This window comes from Oncorhynchus masou, unplaced genomic scaffold, assembly GCF_036934945.1.
Source record: "Oncorhynchus masou masou isolate Uvic2021 unplaced genomic scaffold, UVic_Omas_1.1 unplaced_scaffold_1961, whole genome shotgun sequence".
Lineage (NCBI taxonomy): Eukaryota > Metazoa > Chordata > Actinopteri > Salmoniformes > Salmonidae > Oncorhynchus > Oncorhynchus masou.
The window spans coordinates 44598-63824 of record NW_027008455.1 but is presented as its reverse complement, the minus strand read 5'-3'; positions in this window follow the sequence as shown (position 1 = coordinate 63824).

Below are 19227 nucleotides of genomic sequence, written 5' to 3'. Positions count from 1 at the left end.
CACAGCTGAGTGTGTGTTCATTTGCATATGGCCCGTGTTCTACAGTGATGTGTTGTAAGGCCCACAGCTGAGTGTGTGTTCATTTGCATATGGCCCGTGTTCTACAGTGATGTGTTGTAAGGCCCACAGCTGAGTGTGTGATCATTTGCATATGGCCCGTGTTCTACAGTGATGTGTTGTAAGGCCCACAGCTGAGTGTGTGTTCATTTGCATATGGCCCGTGTTCTACAGTGATGTGTTGTAAGGCCCACAGCTGAGTGTGTGTTCATTTGCATATGGCCCGTGTTCTACAGTGATGTGTTGTAAGGCCCACAGCTGAGTGTGTGTTCATTTGCATATGGCCCGTGTTCTACAGTGATGTGTTGTAAGGCCCACAGCTGAGTGTGTGTTCATTTGCATATGGCCCGTGTTCTACAGTGATGTGTTGTAAGGCCCACAGCTGAGTGTGTGTTCATTTGCATATGGCCCGTGTTCTACAGTGATGTGTTGTAAGGCCCACAGCTGAGTGTGTGTTCATTTGCATATGGCCCGTGTTCTACAGTGATGTGTTGTAAGGCCCACAGCAGTGTGTGTTCATTTGCATATGGCCCGTGTTCTACAGTGATGTGTTGTAAGGCCCACAGCTGAGTGTGTGTTAATTTGCATATGGCCCGTGTTCTACAGTGATGTGTTGTAAGGCCCACAGCTGAGTGTGTGTTCATTTGCATATGGCCCGTGTTCTACAGTGATGTGTTGTAAGGCCCACAGCTGAGTGTGTGTTCATTTGCATATGGCCCGTGTTCTGCAATGACATCTAAAAATGTTCCTCTACATTGATTAGGCTAAAAGAAATTCAGACTTGTTTAAGCGCCACAGCTAAACTCCAGTAGGTTGGCATACTGTAGGCCCCTCCAGCTCAACTCTGGATTTCAAAGCCAGTTCCACTGTATTTAAAAAAAAAATGTTCCCCTCTAATCAGGGACTGATTTACTCCTGGGACACCTGGTGTGTGCAATCAATTATTAGGTAGAACAGAAAACCATCAGGCTCCGGACCTCGTAGGGTCAGAGTTGACTACCCCTGGTACAGGCTATGCGTATGTAACAGATGTGAAACGGCTAGCTTCGTTAGCGGTGGTGCGCGCTAAATAGCGTTTCAATCGGTGACGTCACTTGCTCTGAGACCTTGAAGTAGTAGTTCCCCTTGTTCTGCAAGGGCCGCGGCTTTTGTGGAGCGATGGGTAACGATGCTTCGTGGATGTCAGTTGTTGATGTGTGCAGAGGGTCCGGGTATGGGCGAGGGGACGGTCTAAAGCTATACTGTTACACGTATGAGCAGTGACGTCTAAAATGGTTTGAAGGAATCATCACCTTGAAGCGCGCTGTCCGTTTCACCACCATATATAGTAGGCAACTTGGCTGTTTACTCTGCTGCGCTGCTACTTTGTGATTGACACTTTTTTTTCTCATGCGTTCCGTTACCTCAAGCCCCCCGGATATCCCCCCTGTAAGCTATTGTAAGAGAGATAAAAATAAAAAAAAGTTAGAGATAAAGGATAGAGGGTAAGAGAGAGAAAGAGTAAGTGCATCTAATTCTGCCATTCATTCGTGTCACAATATCGTGATAAAATGTTCACTGTCTTGAAAATAGAACCCTAACATTCTCTTTGGTATCATGTGATTTTACGTCAGTCTCGTTATGACTACAGAACTGGCAACGTACAAGTTTGATCTTTATTGTCAACATACCAGACAATTTGGCGTTGACACTTCCTCCCACTGGTGTTCACACGGAGCGATTTTTAAGGCCACGCCTCCTACAAGTCGCACCTCCAAACATTATATCACATCAGTTAGCAAACAAAAAAAAACAGGCAACTTCTGCGCACTTGGGTGCTGCCATAGTTACATTGGCAATGCCAGTCCACTGATACGTCAACGTATTTTCTCCGGTTCCTTTGATTGGACGTGTGTTCATTTCATCGTCTACCACGCCTTCTCGCTAGCTAGCTGAAAAGTTATCATGTCGACTATATCAAATCAGGCAGGCTCAGAGCGTTTTTTTTTTGCTATGTACCAATACTCTAACAATGTAGAAGTATTGTAGACCCATGCTGAATCTGACTTGGGGAAGTAGTATATAAGCTGATCATAAGCAAATGTTATCTTTGAGGGGCCATAAACCAAACATTGTAATGTTTGAGTGTGAAGTTGTTTCAATGCATAATAGCTTTTTTTTGTTGATTGAGGTTGAACACCAGAAATCCAGAACACCAGAACACCAGAACTCCAGAACACCAGATCTCCAGAACACCAGAACTCCAGAACTCCAGAACACCAGAACTCCAGAACTCCAGAACTGGGCCTCATCATCACCACTACTAAGGAAGATGTCCTCCAGGAACAGCTGCCGTCACTATAAACTGTAATGTCCACCTGTTTCTGACACTGGCCTCCCTCTGTGAAGCACGAATGTTTGATCTTCCTGTCAGTCACAATCATATCATCACCAAGACGAGGGAAGAAGTCCTCAGAAAAAGCTGTCACCCTCCCCCACCCCCCCCCAAATTAAATGGCTGTTTGTGTGTATAGTTGTCTGTTCAACACTCTTGGCGCCTGTAGAAGATCACAGTGAGGCTGTCAATGAGAGCAGTACCTTGGTCACCACACTGTAGCTGGTCCTGATCCCCGTCAACTCCATGGTCACCACACCAGCTGGCCCTGATCCCCCTCAACTCCATGGTCACCACACTAGCTGGTCCTGATCCCCCTCAACTCCATGGTCACCACACTGTAGCTGGTCCTGATCCCCGTCAACTCCATGGTCACCACACTAGCTGGTCCTGATCCCCCTCAACTCCATGGTCACCACACTAGCTGGTCCTGATCCCCCTCAACTCCATGGTCACCACACTGTAGCTGGTCCTGATCCCCCTCAACTCCATGGTCACCACACTAGCTGGTCCTGATCCCCCTCAACTCCATGGTCACCACACTAGCTGGTCCTGATCCCCCTCAACTCCATGGTCACCACACTGTAGCTGGCCCTGATCCCCCTCAACTCCATGGTCACCACACTGTAGCTGGTCCTGATCCCCCTCAACTCCATGGTCACCACACTAGCTGGTCCTGACCACCTCAACTCCATGGGTCACCACACTAGCTGGTCCTGATCCCCCTCAACTCCATGGTCACCACACTAGCTGGTCCTGATCCCCCTCAACTCCATGGTCACCACACTAGCTGGTCCTGATCCCCCTCAACTCCATGGTCACCACACTGTAGCTGGTCTTGATCCCCCTCAACTCCATGGTCACCACACTGTAGCTGGTCACGACCCTCTCAACTCCATGGTCACCACACTGTAGCTGGTCCTGATCCCCCTTCAACCATTAGACCAGAGGGAGGAGGCTGCAGCAAATAGCTGATGGACACACAGTCTGAAAGCTCTGTGGAGGAATGGAAACACACACACACACACACTGATTAAACAGTGCAGAGTCATACTGCAGTATACATTCAGAAACACCAGTGAAGGGGCGTCCCGAGTGGTGCAGTGGTCTAAGGCACTGCATTGCAGTGCTGGCTGTGCCACTAAAGATTCTGGGTTCGAGTCCAGGCTCTGTCGCAACCGGGCCTCGACCGGGAGACCCATGGCGCTGCGCACAATTGGCTCAGCGTCGTCCAGGTTTGGGGAGGGGTTTGGCTGGCAGGGATGTTCTTGTCCCATCATGCACTAGCGACTCCTGTGGCGGGCCAGGAGCAGTGTACGCTGACACAGTCGCCAGGTGTACGGTGTTTCCTCCGACACATTGGTGCAGCTGGCTTCCAGGTTAAGTGGGCATTGTGTCGAAAAGCAGTGCGACTTGGTTGGGTTGTGTTTCCAGGACGCATGGTTCTTGACCTTAGCCTCTCCTGAGTTAGTACGGGAGATACAGCGATGGGACAAGACTGTAACTACCAATTGGATACCAGGAAAAAGGGAGAAAAAAAACTAGTGAAGACAAGATAGAAACATCACTCACTGACACTGTGAAGCATGTAGGTTTGATATTCCAGTCAGTCACACTGTCAAATCAAAATCACATTTAATTAAAAAAAATTGTTTTTTTTACAGCTGGTCTAACTAGTTAGTCTAGCTGGACAAGCTGGTGATGCTGGTGGCCAAGATGGTCTAGCTCACTCATCATTATCATATTTCCCAGCATGCCGGGATTGATTTTTAGAATGTTTTTGTTTCTATGTGTTTTTACATGTAAGTTTCCTGCTTAGCGAACCTGTGAGGTACTGGTTCCGTCCGACATTTCCACTTATACATCAATGTGTGGACACCGTATATTGAAATGGCTTGCATTTTTAATTAATTTATGTTTAATTTCACCTTTATTTAACCAGGTAGGCAAGTTGAGAACTAGTTCTCATTTACAATTGCGACCTGGCCAAGATAAAGCATAGCAGTTCGACACATACAACGACACAGAGTTACACATGGAGCAAAACAAACATACAGTCAATAATACAGTAGAAAGACTTAAACAAAAAGTCTACATACAGTGAGTGCAAAAGAGGTAAGATAAGGGAGTTAAAGGCAATAAATAGTGGCGTAGTCATTACAATATAGCAATTACACACTGGAATGGTAGATGTGCAGAAGATTAATGTGCAAGTAGAGATTCTGGGGTGCAAAGGAGCAAGATAAATAAATAAATACAGTGTGGGGATGAGGTAGATTGGATGGGCTGTTTACCGATGGGCTATGTACAGGTGCAGTGGTCTGTGAGCTGCTGACAGCTGCTGCTTAAAGCTAGTGAGGGAGATATGAGTCTCCAGCTTCAGTGATTTGCAGTTCGTTCCAGTCATTGACAGGCGACCAAAGTAGGAATTGGCTTTGGGGGTGACCAGTGAGATATACCCGCTGGAGCGCGTGCTACGAGTGTGTGCTGCTATGGTGACCAATGAGCTGAGATAAGGCGGGGCTTTACCTAGCAGAAACTTGTAGATAACCTGTAGCCAATGGGTTTGGTGACGAGTCTGAAGCGAGGGCCAACCAACGAAAGCGCACAGGTCGCAGTGGTGGGTAGTATATGGGGCTTTGGTGACAAAACGGATGGCACTGTGATAGACTGCATCCAATTTGTTGAGTAGAGTGTTGGAGGCTATTTTATAATGACATCGCAGAAGTCGAGGATCGGTAGGATGGTCAGTTTTACGAGGGTATGTTTGGCTGCATGAATGAAGGATGCTTTGTTGCAATATAGGAAGCCAATTCTAGATTTAATTTTGGATTGGAGATGCTTAATGTGAGTCTGGAAGGAGAGTTTACAGTCTCACCAGACACACCTAGGTATTTGTAGTTGTCCACGTATTCTAAGTCAGAGCCGTCCAAAGTAGTGATGATGGACGGGCAGGTGCGGGCAGTGATCAATTGAATAGCATGCATTTAGTTTTCTTGCGTTTAAGAGCAGTTGGAGGCCACGGAAGGAGAGTTGTATGGCATTGAAGCTCGTCTGGAGGTTAGTTAACACAGTGTCCAAAGAAGGGCCAGAGGTATACAAAATGGTATCGTCTGTGTAGAGGTGGATTAGAGACTCACCAGCAGCAAGAGCGACATCATTGATGTATACAGAGAAGAGTCGGCCTGAGAATTGAACCCTGTGGCACCCCCATAGAGACGGCCAGAGGTCCGGACAACAGGCCCTCCGATTTGACACACTGAACTATATCAGAGAATTAGTTGGTAAACCAGGCGAGGCAATCATTTGAGAAACCAGGGCAGTCGAGTCTGCCAATAAGAATGTGGTGATTGACCGAGTCGAAAGCCTTGGTCAGGTCAATGAATACGGCTGCACAGTAATGTCTCTTATCGATGGCGGTTATGATATCGTTTAGGACCTTGAGCGTGGCTGAGGTGCACCCATGACCAGCTCTGAAACCAGATTGCATAGCGGAGAAGGTACGTTGGGATTCTAAATGGTCGGTAATCTGTTTGTTAACCCTTTGAAGAGGGGGATGACCGCGGCAGCTTTCCAATCTTTGGATATCTCAGACGATACGAAAGAGAGGTTGAACAGGCTAGTAATAGGGGTTGCAACAATTTCTGCAGTTCATTTTAGAAAGAGAGGGTCCACATTGTCTAGCCCGGCTGATTTGTAGGGGTCCAGATTTTGCAGCTCTTTCAGAACATCAGCTATCTGGATTTGGGTGAAGGAGAAATGGTGGGGGCTTGGGCGGTTTGCTGTGGAGGGTGCCGTGCAGTTGACCGGGGTAGGGGTAGCCAGGCAGAAACCATGGCCAGCTGTAGAGAAATGCTTATTGAAATTCTCAAATATAGTGGATTTATCGGTGTTAACAGTGTTTCCTAGCCTCAGAGCAGTGGGCAGCTGGGAGGAGGTGCTCTTATTCTACATGGACTTGAGCAATAGCCCTGCTTCTCACGGACACAGTAGTATATTCGGAGCCTGTGTGACGTAGGATGAGAAATCTGAAACCACTTTTAAACTGTGTACATCCCAGAAATAGCCACACACATATTCCACACTCATACTCTCCACCCGCCGCCTCTCTCTCTCCTCGAACTTTTCCAATCTCACTTGCCACTCCTTCCCCCAAAAATCTGCACACTCTCTCTCTGCCTTCCATGCCGCTCTCCAACCCCTCTCTCTCTGCCTTCCATGCCACTCTCCAACCCCTCTCTCTCTCTGCCTTCCATGCCACTCTCCAACCCCTCTCTCTCTGCCTTCCATGCCACTCTCCAACCCCTCTCTCTCTCTGCCTTCCATGCCACTCTCCAACCCCTCTCTCTCTCTGCCTTCCATGCCGCTCTCCAACCCCTCTCTCTCTCTGCCTTCCATGCCACTCTCCAACCCCTCTCTCTCTCTGCCTTCCATGCCACTCTCCAACCCCTCTCTCTCTGCCTTCCATGCCGCTCTCCAACCCCTCTCTCTCTGCCTTCCATGCCACTCTCCAACCCCTCTCTCTCTCTGCCTTCCATGCCGCTCTCCAACCCCTCTCTCTCTGCCTTCCATGCCGCTCTCCAACCCTCTCTCTCTGCCTTCCATGCCACTCTCCAACCCCTCTCTCTCTCTGCCTTCCATGCCACTCTCCAACCCCTCTCTCTGCCTTCCATGCCGCTCTCCAACCCCTCTCTCTCTGCCTTCCATGCCACTCTCCAACCCCTCCGTCTCTCTCTGCCTTCCATGCCGCTCTCCAACCCCTCTCTCTCTGCCTTCCATGCCGCTCTCCAACCCCTCTCTCTCTCTGCCTTCCATGCCACTCTCCAACCCCTCTCTCTCTGCCTTCCATGCCGCTCTCCAACCCCTCTCTCTCTCTGCCTTCCATGCCACTCTCCAACCCCTCTCTCTCTCTACCTTCCATGCCACTCTCCAACCCCTCTCTCTCTGCCTTCCATGCCGCTCTCCAACCCCTCTCTCTCTGCCTTCCATGCCACTCTCCAACCTCTCTCTCTCTGCCTTCCATGCCGCTCTCCAACCCCTCTCTCTCTGCCTTCCATGCCGCTCTCCAACCCCTCTCTCTCTCTGCCTTCCATGCCACTCTCCAACCCCTCTCTCTCTGCCTTCCATGCCACTCTCCAACCCCTCTCTCCCTCCAATCTTACCCCTTCCACCTCTCCCTCCCTGAGTAATGAAGCAGCCATGCACAAGTCTTGGGTTGTGTGAGACTGGAACAGCTCATAGACTCCTGCTCGGTCTCCTGTTTCTGTAGTGAGACTGGAACAGCTCATAGACTCCTGTTTCTGTCTCCTGTTTCTGTAGTGAGACTGGAACAGCTCATAGACTCCTGCTCTGTCCCCTGTTTCTGTAGTGAGACTGGAACAGCTCATAGACTCCTGCTCTGTCCCCTGTCTCTGCAGTGAGACTGGAACAGCTCATAGACTCCTGTTTCTGTAGTGAGACTGGAACAGCTCATAGGCTCCTGCTCGGTCTCCTGTTTCTGTAGTGAGACTGGAACAGCTCATAGACTCCTGTTTCTGTAGTGAGACTGGAACAGCTCATAGACTCCTGCTCTGTCCCCTGTTTCTGCAGTGAGACTGGAACAGCTCATAGGCTCCTGTTTCTGTAGTGAGACTGGAACAGCTCATAGGCTCCTGTTTCTGTAGTGAGACTGGAACAGCTCATAGACTCCTGTTTCTGCAGTGAGACTGGAACAGCTCATAGACTCCTGCTCTGTCTCCTGTTTCTGTAGTGAGACTGGAACAGCTCATAGGCTCCTGTTTCTGTAGTGAGACTGGAACAGCTCATAGGCTCCTGCTCGGTCTCCTGTTTCTGTAGTGAGACTGGAACAGGTCATAGGCTCCTGTTTCTGTAGTGAGACTGGAACAGCTCATAGACTCCTGTTTCTGTAGTGAGACTGGAACAGCTCATAGACTCCTGTTTCTGTAGTGAGACTGGAACAGCTCATAGACTCCTGCTCTGTCCCCTGTTTCTGTAGTGAGACTGGAACAGCTCATAGACTCCTGTTTCTGTAGTGAGACTGGAACAGCTCATAGACTCCTGCTCTGTCCCCTGTTTCTGCAGTGAGACTGGAACAGCTCATAGACTCCTGCTCTGTCCCCTGTTTCTGTAGTGAGACTGGAACAGCTCATAGACTCCTGCTCTGTCTCCTGTTTCTGTAGTGAGACTGGAACAGCTCATAGTCTCCTGTTTCTGTAGTGAGACTGGAACAGCTCATAGACTCCTGTTTCTGTAGTGAGACTGGAACAGCTCATAGACTCCTGCTCTGTCCCCTGTTTCTGCAGTGAGACTGGAACAGCTCATAGACTCCTGTTTCTGTAGTGAGACTGGAACAGCTCATAGACTCCTGTTTCTGTAGTGAGACTGGAACAGCTCATAGGCTCCTGCTCTGTCTCCTGTTTCTGTAGTGAGACTGGAACAGCTCATAGGCTCCTGTTTCTGCAGTGAGACTGGAACAGCTGATAGACTCCTGCTCTGTCTCCTGTTTCTGTAGTGAGACTGGAACAGCTCATAGGCTCCTGTTTCTGTAGTGAGACTGGAACAGCTCATAGACTCCTGCTCTGTCCCCTGTTTCTGTAGTGAGACTGGAACAGCTCATAGACTCCTGCTCTGTCTCCTGTTTCTGTAGTGAGACTGGAACAGCTCATAGACTCCTGCTCTGTCTCCTGTTTCTGTAGTGAGACTGGAACAGCTCATAGACTCCTGTTTCTGCAGTGAGACTGGAACAGCTCATAGGCTCCTGCTCTGTCTCCTGTTTCTGTAGTGAGACTGGAACAGCTCATAGGCTCCTGTTTCTGTAGTGAGACTGGAACAGCTCATAGGCTCCTGTTTCTGTAGTGAGACTGGAACAGCTCATAGGCTCCTGCTCTGTCTCCTGTTTCTGTAGTGAGACTGGAACAGCTCATAGGCTCCTGCTCTGTCTCCTGTTTCTGTAGTGAGACTGGAACAGCTCATAGGCTCCTGTTTCTGTCTCCTGTTTCTGTAGTGAGACTGGAACAGCTCATAGGCTCCTGCTCGGTCTCCTGTTTCTGTAGTGAGACTGGAACAGCTCATAGACTCCTGCTCTGTCTCCTGTTTCTGTAGTGAGACTGGAACAGCTCATAGACTCCTGTTTCTGTAGTGAGACTGGAACAGCTCATAGACTCCTGCTCTGTCCCCTGTTTCTGTAGTGAGACTGGAACAGCTCATAGGCTCCTGCTCTGTCTCCTGTTTCTGTAGTGAGACTGGAACAGCTCATAGGCTCCTGTTTCTGTAGTGAGACTGGAACAGCTCATAGGCTCCTGTTTCTGTAGTGAGACTGGAACAGCTCATAGACTCCTGCTCTGTCTCCTGTTTCTGTAGTGAGACTGGAACAGCTCATAGACTCCTGTTTCTGTAGTGAGACTGGAACAGCTCATAGACTCCTGTTTCTGTAGTGAGACTGGAACAGCTCATAGACTCCTGTTTCTGCAGTGAGACTGGAACAGCTCATAGACTCCTGCTCGGTCTCCTGTTTCTGTAGTGAGACTGGAACAGCTCATAGGCTCCTGTTTCTGTAGTGAGACTGGAACAGCTCATAGACTCCTGTTTCTGTAGTGAGACTGGAACAGCTCATAGACTCCTGTTTCTGTAGTGAGACTGGAACAGCTCATAGACTCCTGCTCTGTCTCCTGTTTCTGTAGTGAGACTGGAACAGCTCATAGGCTCCTGTTTCTGCAGTGAGACTGGAACAGCTCATAGACTCCTGCTCGGTCTCCTGTTTCTGTAGTGAGACTGGAACAGCTCATAGGCTCCTGTTTCTGCAGTGAGACTGGAACAGCTCATAGACTCCTGCTCTGTCTCCTGTTTCTGTAGTGAGACTGGAACAGCTCATAGGCTCCTGTTTCTGTCTCCTGTTTCTGTAGTGAGACTGGAACAGCTCATAGGCTCCTGCTCGGTCTCCTGTTTCTGTAGTGAGACTGGAACAGCTCATAGACTCCTGCTCTGTCTCCTGTTTCTGTAGTGAGACTGGAACAGCTCATAGACTCCTGTTTCTGTAGTGAGACTGGAACAGCTCATAGACTCCTGCTCTGTCTCCTGTTTCTGTAGTGAGACTGGAACAGCTCATAGGCTCCTGTTTCTGTCTCCTGTTTCTGTAGTGAGACTGGAACAGCTCATAGACTCCTGTTTCTGTAGTGAGACTGGAACAGCTCATAGACTCCTGCTCGGTCTCCTGTTTCTGTAGTGAGACTGGAACAGCTCATAGGCTCCTGTTTCTGTAGTGAGACTGGAACAGCTCATAGACTCCTGTTTCTGCAGTGAGACTGGAACAGCTCATAGACTCCTGCTCGGTCTCCTGTTTCTGTAGTGAGACTGGAACAGCTCATAGACTCCTGTTTCTGCAGTGAGACTGGAACAGCTCATAGACTCCTGCTCGGTCTCCTGTTTCTGTAGTGAGACTGGAACAGCTCATAGGCTCCTGTTTCTGCAGTGAGACTGGAACAGCTCATAGACTCCTGCTCGGTCTCCTGTTTCTGTAGTGAGACTGGAACAGCTCATAGGCTCCTGTTTCTGTAGTGAGACTGGAACAGCTCATAGGCTCCTGTTTCTGTCTCCTGTTTCTGTAGTGAGACTGGAACAGCTCATAGGCTCCTGTTTCTGTAGTGAGACTGGAACAGCTCATAGGCTCCTGCTCTGTCTCCTGTTTCTGTAGTGAGACTGGAACAGCTCATAGGCTCCTGTTTCTGTAGTGAGACTGGAACAGCTCATAGGCTCCTGTTTCTGTAGTGAGACTGGAACAGCTCATAGGCTCCTGCTCTGTCTCCTGTTTCTGTAGTGAGACTGGAACAGCTCATAGGCTCCTGTTTCTGCAGTGAGACTGGAACAGCTCATAGACTCCTGCTCTGTCTCCTGTTTCTGTAGTGAGACTGGAACAGCTCATAGGCTCCTGTTTCTGTAGTGAGACTGGAACAGCTCATAGACTCCTGCTCTGTCCCCTGTTTCTGTAGTGAGACTGGAACAGCTCATAGACTCCTGTTTCTGTAGTGAGACTGGAACAGCTCATAGACTCCTGCTCTGTCTCCTGTTTCTGTAGTGAGACTGGAACAGCTCATAGACTCCTGTTTCTGTAGTGAGACTGGAACAGCTCATAGACTCCTGTTTCTGCAGTGAGACTGGAACAGCTCATAGACTCCTGCTCGGTCTCCTGTTTCTGTAGTGAGACTGGAACAGCTCATAGGCTCCTGTTTCTGTAGTGAGACTGGAACAGCTCATAGACTCCTGTTTCTGTAGTGAGACTGGAACAGCTCATAGACTCCTGTTTCTGTAGTGAGACTGGAACAGCTCATAGACTCCTGCTCTGTCTCCTGTTTCTGTAGTGAGACTGGAACAGCTCATAGGCTCCTGTTTCTGTCTCCTGTTTCTGTAGTGAGACTGGAACAGCTCATAGGCTCCTGTTTCTGTAGTGAGACTGGAACAGCTCATAGACTCCTGCTCTGTCTCCTGTTTCTGTAGTGAGACTGGAACAGCTCATAGGCTCCTGTATCTGTAGTGAGACTGGAACAGCTCATAGACTCCTGCTCTGTCCCCTGTTTCTGTAGTGAGACTGGAACAGCTCATAGGCTCCTGTTTCTGTAGTGAGACTGGAACAGCTCATAGGCTCCTGTTTCTGTCTCCTGTTTCTGTAGTGAGACTGGAACAGCTCATAGGCTCCTGCTCTGTCTCCTGTTTCTGTAGTGAGACTGGAACAGCTCATAGGCTCCTGTTTCTGTAGTGAGACTGGAACAGCTCATAGGCTCCTGTTTCTGTCTCCTGTTTCTGTAGTGAGACTGGAACAGCTCATAGGCTCCTGTTTCTGTAGTGAGACTGGAACAGCTCATAGGCTCCTGCTCTGTCTCCTGTTTCTGTAGTGAGACTGGAACAGCTCATAGGCTCCTGTTTCTGCAGTGAGACTGGAACAGCTCATAGGCTCCTGTTTCTGTAGTGAGACTGGAACAGCTCATAGGCTCCTGCTCTGTCTCCTGTTTCTGTAGTGAGACTGGAACAGCTCATAGGCTCCTGTTTCTGCAGTGAGACTGGAACAGCTCATAGACTCCTGCTCTGTCTCCTGTTTCTGTAGTGAGACTGGAACAGCTCATAGGCTCCTGTTTCTGTAGTGAGACTGGAACAGCTCATAGACTCCTGCTCTGTCCCCTGTTTCTGTAGTGAGACTGGAACAGCTCATAGACTCCTGTTTCTGTAGTGAGACTGGAACAGCTCATAGACTCCTGCTCTGTCTCCTGTTTCTGTAGTGAGACTGGAACAGCTCATAGACTCCTGTTTCTGTAGTGAGACTGGAACAGCTCATAGACTCCTGTTTCTGCAGTGAGACTGGAACAGCTCATAGACTCCTGCTCGGTCTCCTGTTTCTGTAGTGAGACTGGAACAGCTCATAGGCTCCTGTTTCTGTAGTGAGACTGGAACAGCTCATAGACTCCTGTTTCTGTAGTGAGACTGGAACAGCTCATAGACTCCTGTTTCTGTAGTGAGACTGGAACAGCTCATAGACTCCTGCTCTGTCTCCTGTTTCTGTAGTGAGACTGGAACAGCTCATAGACTCCTGCTCTGTCTCCTGTTTCTGTAGTGAGACTGGAACAGCTCATAGACTCCTGCTCTGTCTCCTGTTTCTGTAGTGAGACTGGAACAGCTCATAGGCTCCTGTTTCTGTAGTGAGACTGGAACAGCTCATAGACTCCTGCTCTGTCCCCTGTTTCTGTAGTGAGACTGGAACAGCTCATAGGCTCCTGTTTCTGTAGTGAGACTGGAACAGCTCATAGACTCCTGCTCTGTCCCCTGTTTCTGTAGTGAGACTGGAACAGCTCATAGACTCCTGTTTCTGTAGTGAGACTGGAACAGCTCATAGACTCCTGCTCTGTCTCCTGTTTCTGTAGTGAGACTGGAACAGCTCATAGACTCCTGTTTCTGTAGTGAGACTGGAACAGCTCATAGACTCCTGTTTCTGCAGTGAGACTGGAACAGCTCATAGACTCCTGCTCTGTCTCCTGTTTCTGTAGTGAGACTGGAACAGCTCATAGGCTCCTGTTTCTGTAGTGAGACTGGAACAGCTCATAGACTCCTGCTCTGTCCCCTGTTTCTGTAGTGAGACTGGAACAGCTCATAGACTCCTGTTTCTGTAGTGAGACTGGAACAGCTCATAGACTCCTGTTTCTGTAGTGAGACTGGAACAGCTCATAGACTCCTGCTCTGTCTCCTGTTTCTGTAGTGAGACTGGAACAGCTCATAGACTCCTGCTCTGTCTCCTGTTTCTGTAGTGAGACTGGAACAGCTCATAGACTCCTGTTTCTGTCTCCTGTTTCTGTAGTGAGACTGGAACAGCTCATAGACTCCTGCTCGGTCTCCTGTTTCTGTAGTGAGACTGGAACAGCTCATAGGCTCCTGTTTCTGTAGTGAGACTGGAACAGCTCATAGACTCCTGTTTCTGTAGTGAGACTGGAACAGCTCATAGACTCCTGTTTCTGTAGTGAGACTGGAACAGCTCATAGACTCCTGCTCTGTCTCCTGTTTCTGTAGTGAGACTGGAACAGCTCATAGACTCCTGCTCTGTCTCCTGTTTCTGTAGTGAGACTGGAACAGCTCATAGACTCCTGTTTCTGTCTCCTGTTTCTGTAGTGAGACTGGAACAGCTCATAGGCTCCTGCTCGGTCTCCTGTTTCTGTAGTGAGACTGGAACAGCTCATAGACTCCTGCTCTGTCTCCTGTTTCTGTAGTGAGACTGGAACAGCTCATAGACTCCTGTTTCTGTAGTGAGACTGGAACAGCTCATAGACTCCTGCTCTGTCTCCTGTTTCTGTAGTGAGACTGGAACAGCTCATAGACTCCTGTTTCTGTAGTGAGACTGGAACAGCTCATAGACTCCTGCTCTGTCCCCTGTTTCTGTAGTGAGACTGGAACAGCTCATAGGCTCCTGTTTCTGTAGTGAGACTGGAACAGCTCATAGGCTCCTGCTCTGTCTCCTGTTTCTGTAGTGAGACTGGAACAGCTCATAGACTCCTGTTTCTGTAGTGAGACTGGAACAGCTCATAGACTCCTGCTCGGTCTCCTGTTTCTGTAGTGAGACTGGAACAGCTCATAGGCTCCTGTTTCTGCAGTGAGACTGGAACAGCTCATAGACTCCTGCTCGGTCTCCTGTTTCTGTAGTGAGACTGGAACAGCTCATAGGCTCCTGTTTCTGCAGTGAGACTGGAACAGCTCATAGACTCCTGCTCGGTCTCCTGTTTCTGTAGTGAGACTGGAACAGCTCATAGGCTCCTGTTTCTGTAGTGAGACTGGAACAGCTCATAGGCTCCTGTTTCTGTCTCCTGTTTCTGTAGTGAGACTGGAACAGCTCATAGGCTCCTGTTTCTGTAGTGAGACTGGAACAGCTCATAGGCTCCTGCTCTGTCTCCTGTTTCTGTAGTGAGACTGGAACAGCTCATAGGCTCCTGTTTCGGTCTCCTGTTTCTGTAGTGAGACTGGAACAGCTCATAGGCTCCTGTTTCTGTCTCCTGTTTCTGTAGTGAGACTGGAACAGCTCATAGGCTCCTGCTCTGTCCCCTGTTTCTGTAGTGAGACTGGAACAGCTCATATCCTGCTCTGTCTCCTGTTTCTGTAGTGAGACTGGAACAGCTCATAGACTCCTGCTCTGTCTCCTGTTTCTGCAGTGAGACTGGAACAGCTCATAGACTCCTGCTCTGTCTCCTGTTTCTGTAGTGAGACTGGAACAGCTCATAGGCTCCTGCTCTGTCTCCTGTTTCTGTAGTGAGACTGGAACAGCTCATAGGCTCCTGCTCTGTCTCCTGTTTCTGTAGTGAGACTGGAACAGCTCATAGACTCCTGTTTCTGTAGTGAGACTGGAACAGCTGATAGACTCCTGTTTCTGTAGTGAGACTGGAACAGCTCATAGACTCCTGCTCTGTCTCCTGTTTCTGTAGTGAGACTGGAACAGCTCATAGGCTCCTGTTTCTGTAGTGAGACTGGAACAGCTCATAGACTCCTGTTTCTGTAGTGAGACTGGAACAGCTCATAGACTCCTGCTCTGTCTCCTGTTTCTGTAGTGAGACTGGAACAGCTCATAGACTCCTGTTTCTGTAGTGAGACTGGAACAGCTCATAGACTCCTGTTTCTGCAGTGAGACTGGAACAGCTCATAGACTCCTGCTCGGTCTCCTGTTTCTGTAGTGAGACTGGAACAGCTCATAGGCTCCTGTTTCTGTAGTGAGACTGGAACAGCTCATAGACTCCTGTTTCTGTAGTGAGACTGGAACAGCTCATAGACTCCTGTTTCTGTAGTGAGACTGGAACAGCTCATAGACTCCTGCTCTGTCTCCTGTTTCTGTAGTGAGACTGGAACAGCTCATAGGCTCCTGTTTCTGTCTCCTGTTTCTGTAGTGAGACTGGAACAGCTCATAGGCTCCTGCTCGGTCTCCTGTTTCTGTAGTGAGACTGGAACAGCTCATAGACTCCTGCTCTGTCTCCTGTTTCTGTAGTGAGACTGGAACAGCTCATAGACTCCTGTTTCTGTAGTGAGACTGGAACAGCTCATAGACTCCTGCTCTGTCCCCTGTTTCTGTAGTGAGACTGGAACAGCTCATAGGCTCCTGTTTCTGTAGTGAGACTGGAACAGCTCATAGGCTCCTGTTTCTGTCTCCTGTTTCTGTAGTGAGACTGGAACAGCTCATAGGCTCCTGTTTCTGTAGTGAGACTGGAACAGCTCATAGACTCCTGTTTCTGTAGTGAGACTGGAACAGCTCATAGACTCCTGCTCGGTCTCCTGTTTCTGTAGTGAGACTGGAACAGCTCATAGGCTCCTGTTTCTGTAGTGAGACTGGAACAGCTCATAGGCTCCTGTTTCTGTAGTGAGACTGGAACAGCTCATAGGCTCCTGTTTCTGTAGTGAGACTGGAACAGCTCATAGGCTCCTGTTTCTGTAGTGAGACTGGAACAGCTCATAGGCTCCTGCTCTGTCTCCTGTTTCTGTAGTGAGACTGGAACAGCTCATAGGCTCCTGTTTCTGCAGTGAGACTGGAACAGCTCATAGACTCCTGCTCTGTCTCCTGTTTCTGTAGTGAGACTGGAACAGCTCATAGGCTCCTGTTTCTGTAGTGAGACTGGAACAGCTCATAGACTCCTGCTCTGTCCCCTGTTTCTGTAGTGAGACTGGAACAGCTCATAGACTCCTGTTTCTGTAGTGAGACTGGAACAGCTCATAGACTCCTGCTCTGTCTCCTGTTTCTGTAGTGAGACTGGAACAGCTCATAGACTCCTGTTTCTGTAGTGAGACTGGAACAGCTCATAGACTCCTGTTTCTGCAGTGAGACTGGAACAGCTCATAGACTCCTGCTCGGTCTCCTGTTTCTGTAGTGAGACTGGAACAGCTCATAGGCTCCTGTTTCTGTAGTGAGACTGGAACAGCTCATAGACTCCTGTTTCTGTAGTGAGACTGGAACAGCTCATAGACTCCTGTTTCTGTAGTGAGACTGGAACAGCTCATAGACTCCTGCTCTGTCTCCTGTTTCTGTAGTGAGACTGGAACAGCTCATAGGCTCCTGTTTCTGTCTCCTGTTTCTGTAGTGAGACTGGAACAGCTCATAGGCTCCTGCTCGGTCTCCTGTTTCTGTAGTGAGACTGGAACAGCTCATAGACTCCTGCTCTGTCTCCTGTTTCTGTAGTGAGACTGGAACAGCTCATAGACTCCTGTTTCTGTAGTGAGACTGGAACAGCTCATAGACTCCTGCTCTGTCCCCTGTTTCTGTAGTGAGACTGGAACAGCTCATAGGCTCCTGTTTCTGTAGTGAGACTGGAACAGCTCATAGGCTCCTGTTTCTGTCTCCTGTTTCTGTAGTGAGACTGGAACAGCTCATAGGCTCCTGTTTCTGTAGTGAGACTGGAACAGCTCATAGGCTCCTGCTCTGTCTCCTGTTTCTGTAGTGAGACTGGAACAGCTCATAGGCTCCTGTTTCTGTAGTGAGACTGGAACAGCTCATAGCCTCCTGTTTCTGTAGTGAGACTGGAACAGCTCATAGGCTCCTGTTTCTGTAGTGAGACTGGAACAGCTCATAGGCTCCTGCTCTGTCTCCTGTTTCTGTAGTGAGACTGGAACAGCTCATAGGCTCCTGTTTCTGCAGTGAGACTGGAACAGCTCATAGACTCCTGCTCTGTCTCCTGTTTCTGTAGTGAGACTGGAACAGCTCATAGGCTCCTGTTTCTGTAGTGAGACTGGAACAGCTCATAGACTCCTGCTCTGTCCCCTGTTTCTGTAGTGAGACTGGAACAGCTCATAGACTCCTGCTCTGTCCCCTGTTTCTGTAGTGAGACTGGAACAGCTCATAGACTCCTGTTTCTGTAGTGAGACTGGAACAGCTCATAGACTCCTGCTCTGTCTCCTGTTTCTGTAGTGAGACTGGAACAGCTCATAGACTCCTGTTTCTGTAGTGAGACTGGAACAGCTCATAGACTCCTGTTTCTGCAGTGAGACTGGAACAGCTCATAGACTCCTGCTCGGTCTCCTGTTTCTGTAGTGAGACTGGAACAGCTCATAGGCTCCTGTTTCTGTAGTGAGACTGGAACAGCTCATAGACTCCTGTTTCTGTAGTGAGACTGGAACAGCTCATAGACTCCTGTTTCTGTAGTGAGACTGGAACAGCTCATAGACTCCTGCTCTGTCTCCTGTTTCTGTAGTGAGACTGGAACAGCTCATAGGCTCCTGTTTCTGTCTCCTGTTTCTGTAGTGAGACTGGAACAGCTCATAGGCTCCTGCTCGGTCTCCTGTTTCTGTAGTGAGACTGGAACAGCTCATAGACTCCTGCTCTGTCTCCTGTTTCTGTAGTGAGACTGGAACAGCTCATAGGCTCCTGTTTCTGTAGTGAGACTGGAACAGCTCATAGACTCCTGCTCTGTCCCCTGTTTCTGTAGTGAGACTGGAACAGCTCATAGGCTCCTGTTTCTGTAGTGAGACTGGAACAGCTCATAGGCTCCTGTTTCTGTCTCCTGTTTCTGTAGTGAGACTGGAACAGCTCATAGACTCCTGCTCGGTCTCCTGTTTCTGTAGTGAGACTGGAACAGCTCATAGGCTCCTGTTTCTGTAGTGAGACTGGAACAGCTCATAGGCTCCTGTTTCTGTCTCCTGTTTCTGTAGTGAGACTGGAACAGCTCATAGGCTCCTGTTTCTGTAGTGAGACTGGAACAGCTCATAGGCTCCTGCTCTGTCTCCTGTTTCTGTAGTGAGACTGGAACAGCTCATAGGCTCCTGTTTCGGTCTCCTGTTTCTGTAGTGAGACTGGAACAGCTCATAGGCTCCTGTTTCTGTCTCCTGTTTCTGTAGTGAGACTGGAACAGCTCATAGGCTCCTGCTCTGTCCCCTGTTTCTGTAGTGAGACTGGAACAGCTCATAGACTCCTGTTTCTGTAGTGAGACTGGAACAGCTCATAGGCTCCTGCTCTGTCCCCTGTTTCTGTAGTGAGACTGGAACAGCTCATAGACTCCTGCTCTGTCTCCTGTTTCTGCAGTGAGACTGGAACAGCTCATAGACTCCTGCTCTGTCTCCTGTTTCTGTAGTGAGACTGGAACAGCTCATAGGCTCCTGCTCTGTCTCCTGTTTCTGTAGTGAGACTGGAACAGCTCATAGGCTCCTGCTCTGTCTCCTGTTTCTGTAGTGAGACTGGAACAGCTGATAGACTCCTGTTTCTGTAGTGAGACTGGAACAGCTCATAGACTCCTGCTCTGTCCCCTGTTTCTGTAGTGAGACTGGAACAGCTCATAGACTCCTGTTTCTGTAGTGAGACTGGA